Genomic DNA, 16,016 nt, shown 5'->3' with positions numbered 1-16,016 from the left:
CCATGACTCATGTATTATGGAGCTGGAATTTTACACCTCTATTTCCCTCCCATATTTCACATATTTCCCCACACTCCTCCCCTCTGGCGAACACATGTTCTTTCTCAGTGTCTTTGAGTCCGTGGTGGTTTTATGTTTGCTCATTTGTTTTGGGTTTTAGAGTCCACGCATAAATCATATTGTATTTGTCTTTCTCTGAATGTTCACTTTGTATATAAGTATGTTCACTTAGGATAGTACTCTCCAGGTCCATCCATGTTGTCGCAGATGGCAAAATCTCAGTCTTCTTTATGGCCGAGTAATACTTCATTGTAAGTATGTATACCACATCTTCTTCATCTGTTCCTCTGCTGATGGACACAGGTTGTTTCCATATCTTGATTATTGTATATTATGTTGCAGTGGACATAGGGGTGTATATATCTTTCTGAAATAGTGTTTTTGTTTTCTTCAGAAAAATACCCAAGAATGGAGTTGCTGGATCATGTGGTAGTTCTATTTTTAATTTTTGAGGAATCTCCATACTGTTTCCCATAGTGGCTGCACCAGTGTACATTTCCACCAACAGTGTACTAGGGTTCTTTTTTCTCCACATGCTTGTGATCACTTGTTATTTCTTATCTTTTTGACAGTTGCCATTCTGACAGGTGTGAGGTGCTATCTCATTGTGGTTTTGAATTGTATTTCCCTGATGATTAGTGATGTTGACCATCTTTTCATGTGCCTGTTGGCCATCTGTTGGTCTTCTGCCCATTTTTCAATCGAGTTGTCTGTTTTGATGTTGAGCTGTATAAGTTCTTTGTATATTTTGAATGTTAACCTCTTATCAGATATATCATTTGCAAATATCATCTCCCATTCAGTAGGCTGCCTTTTTGCTTCATTGATAGTTCCCTTTGCTGTGCAAAGCTTTTTAGTTTACGTAGTCCCATTTGTTTTATTTTTGCTTTTGTTTCCCTTGTCTGAGGAAACATATTCAAAAAATATATTGCTAAGGCTAGTGTCAAAGAGCATACTGTCTATGTTTTATTCTAGGATTTTTATGGTTTAGGTCTTACATTTAAGTCCTTAATCTGTTTTGAGTTTCTTCTTGTATATGGTGTGAGAAAGTAGTCCAGTTTGTTTCTTTTCCATGTAGTTGTCTAGTTTTCCCAACACCATTTATTGAAGAGGCTGTCTTTTTCCCCATTGTATATTCTTGCCTCCTTTGCCATAGAGTAATTGACAATATATGTGTAGGTTCATTTCTGGGCTCTCTATTCGGACCCATTGATCTATATATCTGTTTGTGTGACAGTACCATACTATTTTGATTATTGTAGTATCGTTTGTAGTATAGTTTGAAATTAGGGATGATACTACCTCCAGCTTTGTTCTTTCTTGAAATTGCTTTTGGTATTTGGGGTTCTTTGTGTTTTCATATAAATTTCAGAATTATTTTTTCTAGTTCTGTGAAAAAATGCCATAGGTATTTTTTTTTAATTTTGTTTTTTATTTATTTATGGCTGTGCTAGGTCTTTGTTGCTGCACATGGGCTTCCTCTAGTTGTGGCGAGCAAGGGACACTCTTTAGTTGTAGGGGGTGTGGGCCTCTCATTGTGGTGGTTTTTCTTGTTTTCGAGCGTGGGCTCTAGGGTGTGTGGCCTTCAACAGATGTGACACGTGGGCTCTAGAACACAGACTCAGTAGTTGAGGTACAGTTACTTAGTGTCCCCACAGCATGTGGGGTCTTCCCAAACCAGGGATCAAACCCATGTCTCCTGCATTGGCAGATGGACTTTTTACTACCTAACTACCAGGGAAGCCCAGCAGGTGGATTCTTCACCACTGGACCACCAGGGAAGTGCACCATAGGTGTTTTGAAATGGATTGCTTTGAATCTGTAGATTGCCTTGGGTAGTATGGCCATTTTTACAATATTAATTCTTCTGATTCAGAGTATAGTGTATCTTTCCACTTGTTTGTGTCCTCTTCAGTTTCTTCTATAGTTTTCCAAGAACAGATTTTTCACCTCCTTGGGTAGATTTATTCCTAGGTATTTTATTCTTTTGATGCAATTATAAATGGGATTGTTTTCTTAACTTCTTTTTCTGATAGTTCATTATTAGTGCATAGAAACACAACAGATTTCAGAATATTAATTGTATTTCCTCAAACTTTACTGCATTCATTTATTGGTTCTAATAATTTTTTGGTAGCATTTTTAGGGTTTTCTATATATAGTTTGATGTTATCTGTAAACCAGTGTCAGTTTTACTTTCTCTTCCCAATTTGGATTTCTTTATTTTTCTTGTCTGATTTTCACAGCTATGACTTCCTAAACTATGCTGAATAAAAGTGGTAGGAGTGGGCATCCTTGTCTTGTTCTTGATCTAAAAAGGAACACTTTTAGCTTTTGACTGTTGATTATGATATTAGCTGTAGGCTTGCCATATAAACCCTTTATTATGTTGAGAAATGTTCCCCTACACCCACTTTGTTAAGAAATTTTAAAAATCACAAATGAATATTGAATTTTGTCCAAACTGTTTTTCTTTGTCTATTGAGATGGTCATATGATTTTTATTCTTCAGTTTGTTAATGTTTGTTATCACATTGATTGATTTGCAGATTTGAACATACAGAATGATAGTTTTAATGCATTGTTGAATTTGGTTTTGTTAATATTTTAGTGTAGGACGGAGGAGACTGGCATGCTGCAGTCCATGGAGTCTCAAAGAGTCAAGCATGACTTAGTGATTAAACAACAACAATATTTTGTTGAGGATTTTTGTATCATGTTCATCAGTGATAGTGGCCTTTAGTTTTCTTTTTGTGTGTGTGATGTCTTTGGTCTTGATATCCAGGTCATTTCTGGCTTTGTAGAATAAGTTCAGAAGCATTCATCTTTCTTCAATTTTTAGAATAATTTGAGGAGGATAGATGTTAATTCATCTTTAAATACTTGGTAGAATTCACCCTTGAAGCCATGTGGTCCTGAACTTTTGTTTGTTGGAAGGTTTTTTTTTTTCCCTCTGGCTGTACTGTGGCAGCATATAGGATCTTAGTCCCTCTATCAGGGATCCAACCCACGTCCCTGTATTGGACATATAGAGTCTTCACTACTGGGCCATTAAGAATGGCCTGGGAGTCTTATTTTTTTACTAATTTGATTTTTAAAAAATATGAACAGATGGTTTGTTCATGTTTTCTGTTTCTTTCTGTTTTAATCTTAGGAGACTGCCATTTCTAGGAATTTATCCATTTCTTATAGGTTGTCTATTTCATTAGTGTATAATTGTTGGTAGTAATCTTTTATGATCCTTTGGATTTCTGTAGTGTCAGTAGTAATTTCTCTTTCATTTCTGATTTCATTTATTTGGCTCTTTCTGTCTTTTTTTTCCTTTTCCTTTTTATGGTTGAGGAGTCTAGCTAGGGACTAGACTGTATTTCATTAACAGTTTTGTTTTTCTTTTCAAAGAACCAGCTCTTAACTTCATTGATTTTTTTTTTCTTTCTTTTGGTTTTTGTTTCATTTATTTCCACTCTGATCTTGATTATTTCTTTCCTTCCTTCTAATAACTTTGGGTTTTGTTTGTTCTTCTCTTCCTAGTTCCTTTGGGTGTAAGGTTAAATGGTCTATTCGAGATTTTTCTTGTTTCCTAAAATAGGATTTTATTGCTGTAAACCCCCTCATAACTGCTTTTGCTGTGTCCCATTGATTTTGACTGACTGACTGATAGATTTTGGTTTATTGTGTAATTTCCACTCATCTCCAGGTATTTTTTAAGTTTCATCTTTGATTTACTCAGTGACTCCTTGGTGGTTTAGTATCATATTGCTTATTCCTACGGTGGTGTTTTAGTCGCTAAGTCATGTCCGACTCTTGCGACCCCATGGACTATATAGCTCTCCAGTTTCCTCTGTCCATGGGATTCTCCAAGCAAGAATACTGGAGTGGGTTGCCATTTCCTTTTACAGGGAGTCTTCCCAACCCAGGAATCAAACCTGGATCTCCTGCATCATAGGCAGATTCTTTATCAACTAAGCTACAAGGGAAGCCATTTATCCCTATGTATTTGTACTTTTTTCAGCTTTTTCCTTATTGTTGATTTGTAGCCTCATACTGTTGTGGTTATTAAAGATACTTAATATGATTTCAATCTTACTGAGGTTTGTTTTGTGGCCTAGTATGTGATCTATCCTGAAGTGCGATTGAAAAGAATCTGTATTTGGCTTGGGTGGGATGTTAACTGTGTTTTCCTCTGTCCACATCTGTGAACCTCTAAGGGACGGTGCCTGGCCCTCTAGTGTCAGAATTCTACCATATCCTCTCACTTGGCTTTTCCTCTCTATACCAGAAATGCTGTGTCTGGTTTCCTCAAAGACCTTCAGACAAGTCCACCTTCATCACTGAAAGAACATTAATACTGAGACTCAGAAAGTGAAGTGCTAGGGGCGGGGGAGTGAGGCTGAAAGTGGAGGCTGAGGGAAGGTGGTGAGGGGATTGAGAAGCTGGTGAGAGAGAGGGGAAAAGTGATGCCATGATTGGGAATCTTCCCAGAGCAAACACACTGAACTTTTTAGGATTCAAGAGGACAAGCTACAACTTCAGGTCAGTGCAGTTTTAAGGCTTCTGAAGGCCTGTGCCTTCTCCCTTAATTGAGGCCCCACTTTACATCTCTTCAAATATACTAAAATATCCTAAAATGTACTGACATTCCACATTGTGCAAATATAGTTTCCCCATAAAATATTGGGTATAGCTCTGTTTTTGAACATATTTGTTTGTAACCTTTTTTTTATCACCTTAAAAATCTTTTAAATTTTATATTGGATTATAGTTGATTTACAATATTGTATCAGTTTTAGGTATACAGCAGAATGATTCATTTATACATATAGTCATTCCTTTTCAAATTCTTTTCCCATTTAGGTTATTAAAGAATATTGAGCTTGAGCAGCATTTGCTGTGCTATTCAGTAGGTCTTTATTGGTTATCTATTTTAAATATAGTATTGTGTGTATGTTAATCCCAAACTCCCTATTTATCTCTTACTATCCATTGCCTTTCTTAATAATCATGTTTTTTTGAGTCTTTACAAAGTGAGAAAGTCTTGTTTGTAAATTTTTTTCAAATGCAAAAATAGTTATGAATATTAAATGAGATGACAAATGAGTTTGACACAGGAAATTTGGTACAACATTTAACTAGACATTTATTAATTTCACATCTATAGCTTTGCTGTTACCTGAGAGGAAATTTTTTCACCCTAGATCTGTCTCAGACATTTGTGTGGACAGCTCATTGTTCAAGCTCATTGGCTCTAGGCCCTGTTTCTATGGTGCCTAATGGATAAAACAGCTTGCTTACAGTCCTCTGACTTGATGGTTTGGGCCGCTTCCTGGAACTGTCATGAAAAAACTGCCTGTTCTTTCAAGAGAATTCAATGCGGTGTCCATCCTGGGGGAGATGGGCCACTGTAGAAGGAAGCAGCTTCCATCCTAACATTTTTAAGCCACAAACCCCTTTGTTAGTTTGATAAAGCCAGATCCCTTCTAAGAATAAAGTTTCAAATGCATGAAATAAAATACATAGAATTGCAAAGAAAACCAATTATATTAAGATACAGTTATCAAAACAAATACATTTGTGACAATAATACAAATGTTTATTAATGTATTAAGTGACAAGATTTAGCTGCAGTCCTCATAACTACCATAATTCAAATCAGCAATTAGTATAAAGAATATTTTGAGATATCAACACACTGATCTGATATGAAAATAGTGGGGTTTTTTGTCTTTAAAATTAAACTTTATTTTGGGATAACTAGAGTCATATGAAATGTAAGAAATAATACAGAGATATTCCACATACTCTTTATCCAGTGTCCTCTCTGGTAATGCCTTGCAAAACTAAATGACAATCAGAATATTGACATTGATATAATGGAAATGCAAACATTATTATAAGCATGTATCACCCTTTTATAGCCACATCCACTTCACTCCTGCCCCATACCTCTTTGAAAATATTTGTTATTTTTATTGATGACAAAGTTACAGTTATCACTAGGATTTGTAGCCTATTTTTGTGATGGAGGGAAATGTTACAGTTTAACTAGAAGTGAATGATATTAAGATGTAATTATTTCCTCTGTTTAATTCAATTAGGACCACTGATTTCTATTGGTGACTATGGATCTCAAGTTAAGCTCAATGGATGGTGAGGGATACCCTCCCATCATGAATTATTATGTGGGAGGATTATAGGCACCAAATAACTCTCAAACCTGAGAGATTCTGAGGCTGTCTCTGATCTCTGTACTGTACTGTGCTGTTCTTAGTTGCTCAGACATGTTCAACTCTTTGTAACCCCATGGACTGTAGCCCGCCAGGCTCCTCTGTCCATGGGGATTCTCCAGGCAAGAATATTGGGAGTGGGTTGCCATGCCCTCCTCTAGGGGATCTTCCTAACCCAGGGATCGAACCCAGGTCTTCTACACCACAGGCAGATTCTTTACTGTCTGAGCCATTAGAGAAGCCCAAGAATACTGGAGTGGGTAGCCTATCCTTTCACCAGGGGAACTTCCAGACCCAGGAATTGAACTGGGGTCTCCTGCATTGCAGGCAGATTCTTTACCAGCCAAGATACTTGGAAAAGCCCCTCTGATCTCTAAGTTCCCTAAATTTTCTGATACCATATCAGTTAGAAAGTAAGTGCCCTGGAATATTTGAGATGTTCACAGTGATTTCCAATCTCCAGATCAAGGCCAGGACTGTGACTTGGAATTGTGCTCTCCATTCTCTGGGCAAATGACCCCCAGATAGCTCTCCTGATGTACCCTTCCTTAGAAGATTTTAATTTCTTCCAAAATGTATTTCATCTTTAGCTGTCAAGTTCACATTTCACACCAAACCACCCCAAACCCACCTACCCATCCATCCAAACATTTAGCCATACATTTCATAAGGATGCCATGATATAAAAGTACAAATGAGAACTTATCTGTCTTTCCAAATTCTTCCTTGTTCATAAACTCATACTGGAAAACACCTATATAAGTCAAAAGATAATCTATGATAGAGTCATTCTCAGAAGTTTCTAAAGTCACTTCACTCTACAGGACTGGTTTGAGGGCTGGTTGGTGAGATAGGCAGGTTATTCTTGGCTCCTGGTCCTCAGACCTGAAATGTGTAGTGCTGGTAGTAGATTCCCTAAGCCCACTTGTAAGATGACACTTATTTCCATGATAGCTCATTATCTCTATCCTCTCTCCTTTCTCAGATGAAGATGAAACAGTAGCTTGTATGTCCTGCCTGCTTTGTCTGAAAACAATGATGACTTAGTCAGCTGTATCTGTGAGGTGTAATTCTTTTGTGTCCCAGGCCCATTCATAACCCTTCAGAATTCTCATCTGAGGAGCCAGCTCCATGGAAACACTGACCAGTGGCTTAAATTGTGACACTTGAAGCAAATGTTTTTCTTTCCCTTCTATTCTTACCCAAACTTGCAGTGAATCACATCTTGCCCCCTCCATGCACACCTTTCCCTTCTGGCCACACAAAGTCCAAAACTTGAGGACCCAGAACCCACAGTGGTGTTGTCGTTTAGGTCACTAAGTCATGTCTGACTCTTTTGCAACCCCATGGACTGTAGCCTTCCAGGCTTCTCTGTCCATGGGATTTCCCAGGCAAGCATACTGGAGTGGGTTGCTGTTTCCTTCTCCAGGGGATCTTCCTGACACAGGGCTCAAACTCACGTCTCTTGCATTGGCAGGTGGATTCTTTACCACTGAGACCTGGGAAGCCCCAGTCATAGAACAGCTGAGCATTATTTGTGGCTGCAGGTTCCCATGATGTGTGTATGAGGATCAACTGCTGCTCCTTCTCACTGCCTTGGTGGGGGCCTGAAAGTCCGGTGCTCATGGCACTTTTGTTGTGACTCTCTTCCCCATCTGAGGGCAGAGTTTGTAGTTCAGAATGATGGGGCTCCCACTCTTCTTAGCTCACTGGGCACTTTGGTGACCTGTAAACCTTGTCAAAGTCAGGCTGTCTGTATTCTTCTCCCCTCGTATTGGCTCAGGAGCCCATCTCTCCTTTTAAACTGATTTTCTAAATCCAGATATAGACTCCAAGCAAGTATTTCACTGCTTGACCTTGGCACTTGCTTTTTTTTTTTAATGACACTCATCAGATTGAGTTCTTACAGCTAATGTAAATGTCCCTGTAAACTGTTTCAGAGCAGGGCTCATGTCGTTTGTTTATACATCTCCGTCACCTAGCACAGTGTCTGGCTGTGGCTCTCTATAAATATTTTGGAACAAATGCATGAATATATTTTTTTGAACTTTTTATTTGTATTAGGGTATAGCTGATTGATATTGCTGTGATCATTTCAGGTGAACAGCCAAGGGACTCAGCCATGCATATACATGGATCCATTCTCCCCCCAAAACCTGCTCCCCTCCAGGCTGCTGCATAAAATTGAGCAGAGTTCCATGAGCTTGGTGTCCCCTTTAAATACAGCAGTGTGTACATGTCCATCCCAGACTCCCTAACTATCCTTTCCCCTCATCCTTCCCCCTGGCAACCATGTTTGTTCTCTAAGTCTGTGAGTCTTTTTCTATTTTATAAATTCATTTGTAGCATTTCTTTTCAAATTCCATGTATAAGGGATGTCTTATGATACTTCTCCTTCTCTGTCTGACTTCCTTCAGTAACAAATGCATGAATATATTAATTGAAGAATAGTTTAGTTTTTTTAAAAAAATAATTTATTTGGCTGTGCCGGGTCTTGGTTGCAGCATGTGGGATCTCCGATCTTTGTAGCAGCATGCGAAGTCTTTAGTTGTGGCATGCAGACTCTTAGTCGCAGCATATGGGATCTAGTTCCCTGATCAGGGATGGAACCTTTACAAGAGCTCCTTTTTATGAACTCCTTTACCAGAGATTTGTGAATCTCTGGTTCGTATCCTAGTTTGATCTATATTCCAGGCACTGCGTGTGTGCGCGCTTCAGCCATGTCCGACTCTTTGTGACTCTATGCGCTGTAGCCCACCAGGTTCCTCTGTCCGTGGAGTTCTGCAGCCAAGAATACCGGAGTAGGTTGCTATGCCCTCCTCCAGGGGATCTTACCAACCCAGGGATCAAACCTACATCTCTTATGTCTCCTGCGTTGGCAGGTGAGTTCTTTACCGCTAGTGCCCACTGGGATTCCAGGCACTAACTTTATGTGTATGACTTTAAAAGGATACTGAACATGCCCATTTGTTTTATTATTTCAATTTCATAAATAAAAAATGTTGAGACCCAGAGCGTTTCTTTCCCATGCTCAAGTAGCTGATAAATAGGTGACGTTCTTAGCTAAAGGCTTAAACCCCAGTCATTTTGAGTCTTGTTCTATTTTCCCCTCGCTAGAAGGCAACAGCTCTCAAAATACGGTCCACAGACCCCTGAGTGTCCCTGAGACCCTTTTAGGGCTCCACAGGCCAAACTACTTTTGTAAAATACTGAACTATTGACCTGGGATTTTTCTGGTGACCCGGTGGATAAGACTCTGAGCTCCCAATGCAGGGTGCCTGAGTTCCATCCCTGGTCAGGGAACTAGGTCCCACATGCCCTGGAATCTCGAGTGCCCAGGTTCAGTGGTTGTTGTTAGTTGCTCCACAGGCTTAGTTGCTCCGTGGCCTGTGGGATCTTCCCGGACCAGATATTGAATTTATGTTGCCTGCTTTGGCAGGCAGATTTCTTTACCACTGAGCCACCAGGGAAGCCTCTTAAATGGTTACTTTAAAATAAATTATGCTCATTTAAATTTTTTCTCAGTTTTTTATTTTTAATAAGGCCAGTATTGTGTGATAACTCGGAACAATAAAATTTCTTTGGGATTTCCTCATTTTTCAGAATGAAAACGGGGTTTCAAGAGAAAATGTTGGGGATGGATACCAAAGGGGAAGAGATGGGGTGGGAGGAATTGGGAGATTGGGACTGACACCTATACACTATTGGTACCATGTATAAAATGGACAATTGATGTGAACATACTGTATAGCAGATAGAACCCTACTTAATGCACTGCAGTGACCTAAACGGGAAGGAAGTCCAAAAGAGGGGATATATGGCTTATTCATTTTGCTGTGCAGTAGAAGCTGACACAACATTGTAAAGCAACTACACTGCAATAAAAATTAATTAATGGGGAAAAAGAAAAAGGTTGGTGGACAGCTGTAGAGGACTGCACACGTGACAAAAAGGACCAGGAGCCAGACACATGGCTGAGTGCTTCAGGGATCGCTTCTATTCACAGCTAACGACAATGAAGTGAATCAGACAATCAAGCTTTTCTTTCTCAGTAGTTTTTGTGGTTTAAGTGGCTCAGGCTGAATGTTACTGCGTGTTCAAAGCTGGAGCCCAGAAAACGGAAGGAAGAAAGAGAACTAAACTCTCAAATTTCCTTTGCTTCTGTTCAGCAAGTTTTCTCCCTCCAGAGGGAGTAAAGGCTTGAGCAGTGCCACTGATGCTCAGACCCAACGCAGCCGAGTCCAGTTCCTCCCCGACGGCACCAGTCCAGGCTTGCGCACTGCATGGGACCCTGTTTACCTCCTGCTCTCTTTCTGTTGTCACTTGGCAGACAGTGTCATTTATGTAGTCCTTGCAAAGTAGTTGTCATTTCAGCACATGTCTGGGTGGCTTACCTTCTCAGGACACTAAAACAAAATGAAACAAAAAGCCAATTCAGGGAAAAACAAGCTGGATGACGCATGGGCACATGGAAGGTGTCACCTGTTTGTTGTTAAATTAGATTAGTTGCACTTTAGTGATTGTATCAAGGGCCTAAGAGTGTCACCTTAGCTGACCCAAATAGCCAATGATCCATGCACTCAACGTACACGGTTTTGAGGAAAAACACCTCTGTGTTTTTTGAGAAATGAACTAAACTAGCGGCAGCAGCTGCTTTTCTCATTACATAAAAAACTCATATTTACTTAAAGAACAACTGACAAACGATGGTAATTGGGTATTTGGCAGAAATTTCCTCAAAAATGAATGGAGTGAGCTTACACTGAATACTGCCATATTGATGAGTAGCTTTTAACACCATGTTCATGTTGCACACACACAACCTCACCCCTGGGAAGGACTCTTACGTCACTTTGCACGTAAATCTGATTTGGCCCAAGGAAACTGTGAAAACTTGATCTGTGCACAGGCAACCCAGAACAATAGATCACAACAAAGCCTTACTTTTGTTTCCAGTGGGAAATGTTAATTCTTATTGGACAAAAACATACAGGACAAAAGCATGTGGTTTTATTGGCCTCTGTGCCCAAGAAAAACTTGTTATATGACTAGTGCCACTGGAGTACATCTATAACGAAAGCAATTTCTAGATATTGATTTTCAATAGTTCATTCTCCATTTCTTCCAGTAAGTGTTTAGCAAATACCTATTAAGTGCCAAGCACTGGCAGTTACAAATTTCAGTGAGTAGTTTATATATAGTATATATAAATCTCAGTTCAGTCACTCAGTCGTGTCCAACTCTCTGTGACCTCATGAACCGCAGCATGCCAGGCCTCCCTGTCCCTAACCAACTCCTGGAGTCCACCCAAACCCATGTCCATTGAGTCAGTGATGCCATCCAGCCATCTCATCCTCTGTCATCCCCTTCTCCTCCTGCCCTCGATCTTTCCCAGTATCAGGGTCTTTTCCAGTGAGTCCGCTCTTTGCATCATGTGGCCAAAGTATTGGGGTTTCAGCTTCATCATCAGTCCTACCAATGAATACCCAGGACTGATCTCCTTTAGGATGGACTGGTTGGATCTCCTTACAGTCCAAGGGACTCTCAAGAGTCTTCTCCAACACCAGAGTTCAAAAGCATCAATTCTTCAGTGCTCAGCTTTCTTTATAGTCCAACTCTCACATCTATATGTGACCACTTGAAAAACCATAACCTTGACTAGATGGACCTTTGTTGACAAAGTAATGTCTCTGCTTCTTAATATGCTGTTTAGGTTGGTCATAACTTTCCTTCCAAAGACTAAGAATCTTTGAATTTCAAGGCTGCAGTCACCATCTGCAGTGATTTTGGAGCCCAGAAAAATAAAGTCTGACACTGTTTCCCTTGTTTCCCCATCTATCTGCCATGAAGTGATGGGACCGGATGCCATGATTTTAGTTTTCTGAATGTTGAGCTTTAAGCCAACTTTTTCACTCTCCTCTTTCACTTTCATCAAGTGGCTCTGTAGTTCTTCTCTTTCTGCCATAGGGTAGTGTCATCTGCATATCTGAGGATATTGATATCTCTCCCGACAATCTTGATTCCAGTTTGTGCTTCCTCCAGCCCAGCATTTCTCATGATGTACTCTGCATATAAGTTAAATAAGTAGGGTGACAATATACAGCTTTGATTATATAATATATATAATAACTATAACTTTGGGTAATGACTGTCATACATAAGTGCAGCCAGAAAGAAGAGTGATTAATTCCTTCTTCCAAGTCTTTGCAGGCCTGAGATACAGGAGTAGAAAACTGGATTGGAGTTTGAGGACAAAAAAACTTTTTGGGGGCTGTACCATGTGACTTGTGAGATCTTACTTCCCCATCCAGAGACTGAATCTGTGCCCCCTGCATTGGAAGGCTGAGTGGTTTTTTTTAACTTACTTTTTAGCTTTTTATTTAATATTGGAGTATAGCTGATTACCAATGTGATAGTCTCGGGTTCAGAGCAGAGCAACTCAGTCATAATGTATGTGTATCCATTCTCCCCCAAACTCCCTTCCCATCCAAGTTGACACATAACATTAAGCAGAGTTCCCTATTGGGAACTTGTAGGTCCTTGTTGGTTATCTACTTTAAATATAGCAGTGTGTACATTTCCATGTCAAACTCCGTAATTATCCTTTCCCCCTGCCCTTCTCCCTGGTAGGCAGAGTTCTTAACCACTGGACTGCCAGGGAGGTCCCTGAGGCCATTAAACCTCTTGAACAGTCCCAGAAAGTAGATGTACAGGTATTAGCTTAGGAGCCATCTCAGCTGGGATCATTTCCATCACAGAGTCAATGGATGCCTCCTGTGGACCTGTTCGAGCTTGGCATAAATTCTTAACAACACCAAGCCAACTGAACTAGACTAGGGTTGGAGAACTTTACAAGCCACCTGGTGACCCTCTTGTAGTGATGGGAGGAAGCTGTTTATCTCATTGTGCCACAGCAATTTCCAACCCCCACCCCCCACTCTTTCTTTGTGGGCTGCCTCTTAGTATAAAATAAGTACAAAGATTTGAAGTAGGATCATTTGGTATAAGAACAGAATTGTTCCTTGGGGTCTCAGCCTACTGGCTTCCTGAAATCTGTAAGATTACTCTTTGTCCTTTGATATTTCTCTAGCATCAGAGATGTGACCATATTGTCCTTAGTGCTCCTCATGAACTGTAATAAATGACATCTTTGTCTTCAGCCAGGGTTATAACTGAGTCAAGACACTTGTATTAAGTAGCAACAGTAGTCATCTCTAGTGTGACAAGTAGCCATCCATAAGCAGGTGGTCATCAAGAGTCCAGGAAATGAAGAGCAGAAAAACTGTGATGCTTCATTTCATGTGTCAACCTGGCTAGGCCACAGGGTCCAGATATTTTTCAAACACAGATATGAATGTCCCTGTGAAAGTATTTTAGGTGATATTAACATTTAAATTAGTAGACTTTGAGTAGCGGATAACTTGCTCCTCCTGTGAGTGGGCCTCATCTAATCCGTTGAAGGATTGAAGCAATGAGAGACAGAGGTCCCCAGAAGAAGAGGAAATTCTGCCTGCAGACTGCCTTTGAACTTTTCTCTAGGTCTCCAACATGCTGGCCCACTCTGCAGATTTTGGACTGGCAAGCCTCTGCAATGATGTGAGCCATTTCCTTAAATTTCTCTATCTATATATATATCCTATCAGTTCTGCTTCTCTGGAAAATCCTAAATAATACAGAAACATACCACGATTTTGGGAAATGGAGTAAGAGATAGTAATTTTGGGCAGGGGCTTAGAAGATCTGTGTGAAGAATGCAATTTTGTCTGCACAACACATGGGGATGCAGATGTCTTAGGAGCTCTTCTGCCCTTCACTTGGCTGGAACACTATTTAATTTGTGTCCCCCTAGCTGCCCAGGGACTTCTACCATCACCACACTCCCCATTCTTTTACTTTTTCCTAGATCCATTTCAGTTCAGTTGCTCAGTCGTGTCTGACTCTTTGCGACCCCATGAATCACAGCACGCCAGGTCTCCCTGTCCATCACCAATTCCCGGAGTTCACTCAGACTCACGTCCATCGAGTCAGTGATGCCATCCAGCCATCTCATCCTCTGTCGTCCCCTTCTCCTCCTGCCTCCAATCACTCCCAGCATCAAAGTCTTCTCCAATGAGTCAACTCTTCGCATGAGGTGGCCAAAGTACTGGAGTTTCAGCTTTAGCATCATTCCCTCCAAAGAAATCCCAGGGCTGATCTCCTTCAGAATGGACTGGTTGGATCTCCTTGCAGTCCAAGGGACTCTCAAGAGTCTTCTCCAACACCACAGTTCAAAAGCATCAGTTCTTCGGTGCTCAGCCTTCTTCACAGTCCAACTCTCACATCCATACATGACTACTGGAAAAACCATAGCCTTGACTAGACAGAACTTAGTCAGGAAAGTAGTGTCTCTGCTTTTGAATATGCCATCTAGGTTGGTCATAACTTTTCTTCCAAGGAGTAAGTGTTTTTTAATTTCATGGCTGCAGTCACCATCTGCAGTGATTTTGGAGCCCCAAAAAGATCCATTTAGTTAAATTTAAATTTGTGTACCTCTCCAATACGTTATACAAGTGCTTATAAGATTTCATAAGTCTAATATTGGGAAACTAATAAAATAACTTACAAAACTTTTTTTTACCCAGTTTTATTGAGCTATAATTGACATACAGGACTGTGTAAATTTAAGGTGACTTGACGACATATATAATAATTTGACTTACCTGCATCATGAAACGATGATCACAACAAGTTTACTGAGCATCCGTCATCTCATGTAAACACAAAATTAAAGAAGTAGAAAAAAAGTAGTTTCCTTGTGATGAGAACTCAGAATTTACTCTTAAAAACTTTCATATATAACATACAGCAGTGTTAATTATATTTACCATTTGTACATTATATCCCTAGTACTTATTATCTCTTTTTAAGTGAAAGTTTCTCTAGAGAGATAACGTATTCCATGGACAGGATGTGGACCGTCTCAGAAAGTGAGTGGATCTTATTTATCTTATGACTAGAAGTCTGAGCCTTGTTCCCGTATTCATCCAATTCCCCCGCCCCACTCCTGCCTCTAGGAACTGAAAATCTGATCTTGTTTTCTATGAATGTGTTTGCTTTTGAAGCATATGTGACCTGCAACACTATGTTAGTTCCTGTTATACAACATAGTGACTCAGTATTTCTATACATTTCGAAATGTTCACCACTACATGTCTAGTCACCATCTGTCACCAGACGCAGATACGACACAGTTGCTGACTCTATCCCCTGAACTGTACACGTCATGCAGATGACCCATTTATTCTGCAAGTGGAAGCCTGTGTCTCTTAATCTCTCTCCTCTGTCTCTTTACTCCCCTCACCCCATCTCTTCTGGTAACCATGTGTTTATTCTCTGTATCTATGAGTCTGTTTTGAAAAAAATATTTTTTATTTCAGGAAAGAGAATCAAGTTTAGGAAACAGGTATTACAAGAAGAAAGATACAAAGTCTTTGGGATCTCTGTTGCAATCTCTCTGTTGTTTCTTGTTAGAAAGTTCTTTACTCATGGCCTGCAACTCTCGGGTCTAGAATGAACTCGTATTCCCTGAGGATCCATAGAACTACATTCCTAAGGAAAATATGAGTTCCCAGTGGTTTAAGATGCTTTCAGAACAATTCATAAGGCTGAGAATCTCAAGCCCTGGGTTTCCTGGTTATGAATCCCTGTTCCTTCCATACTACCTGGGAGAAAGGAAGACCAGGGGAGGACCAA

This window comes from Ovis canadensis, chromosome 23 (genome assembly GCF_042477335.2).
Source record: "Ovis canadensis isolate MfBH-ARS-UI-01 breed Bighorn chromosome 23, ARS-UI_OviCan_v2, whole genome shotgun sequence".
Classification (NCBI taxonomy): Eukaryota; Metazoa; Chordata; class Mammalia; order Artiodactyla; family Bovidae; genus Ovis; species Ovis canadensis.
The sequence above is the reverse complement of the archived record's forward strand: the minus strand, read 5'-3'. Positions refer to the sequence as shown.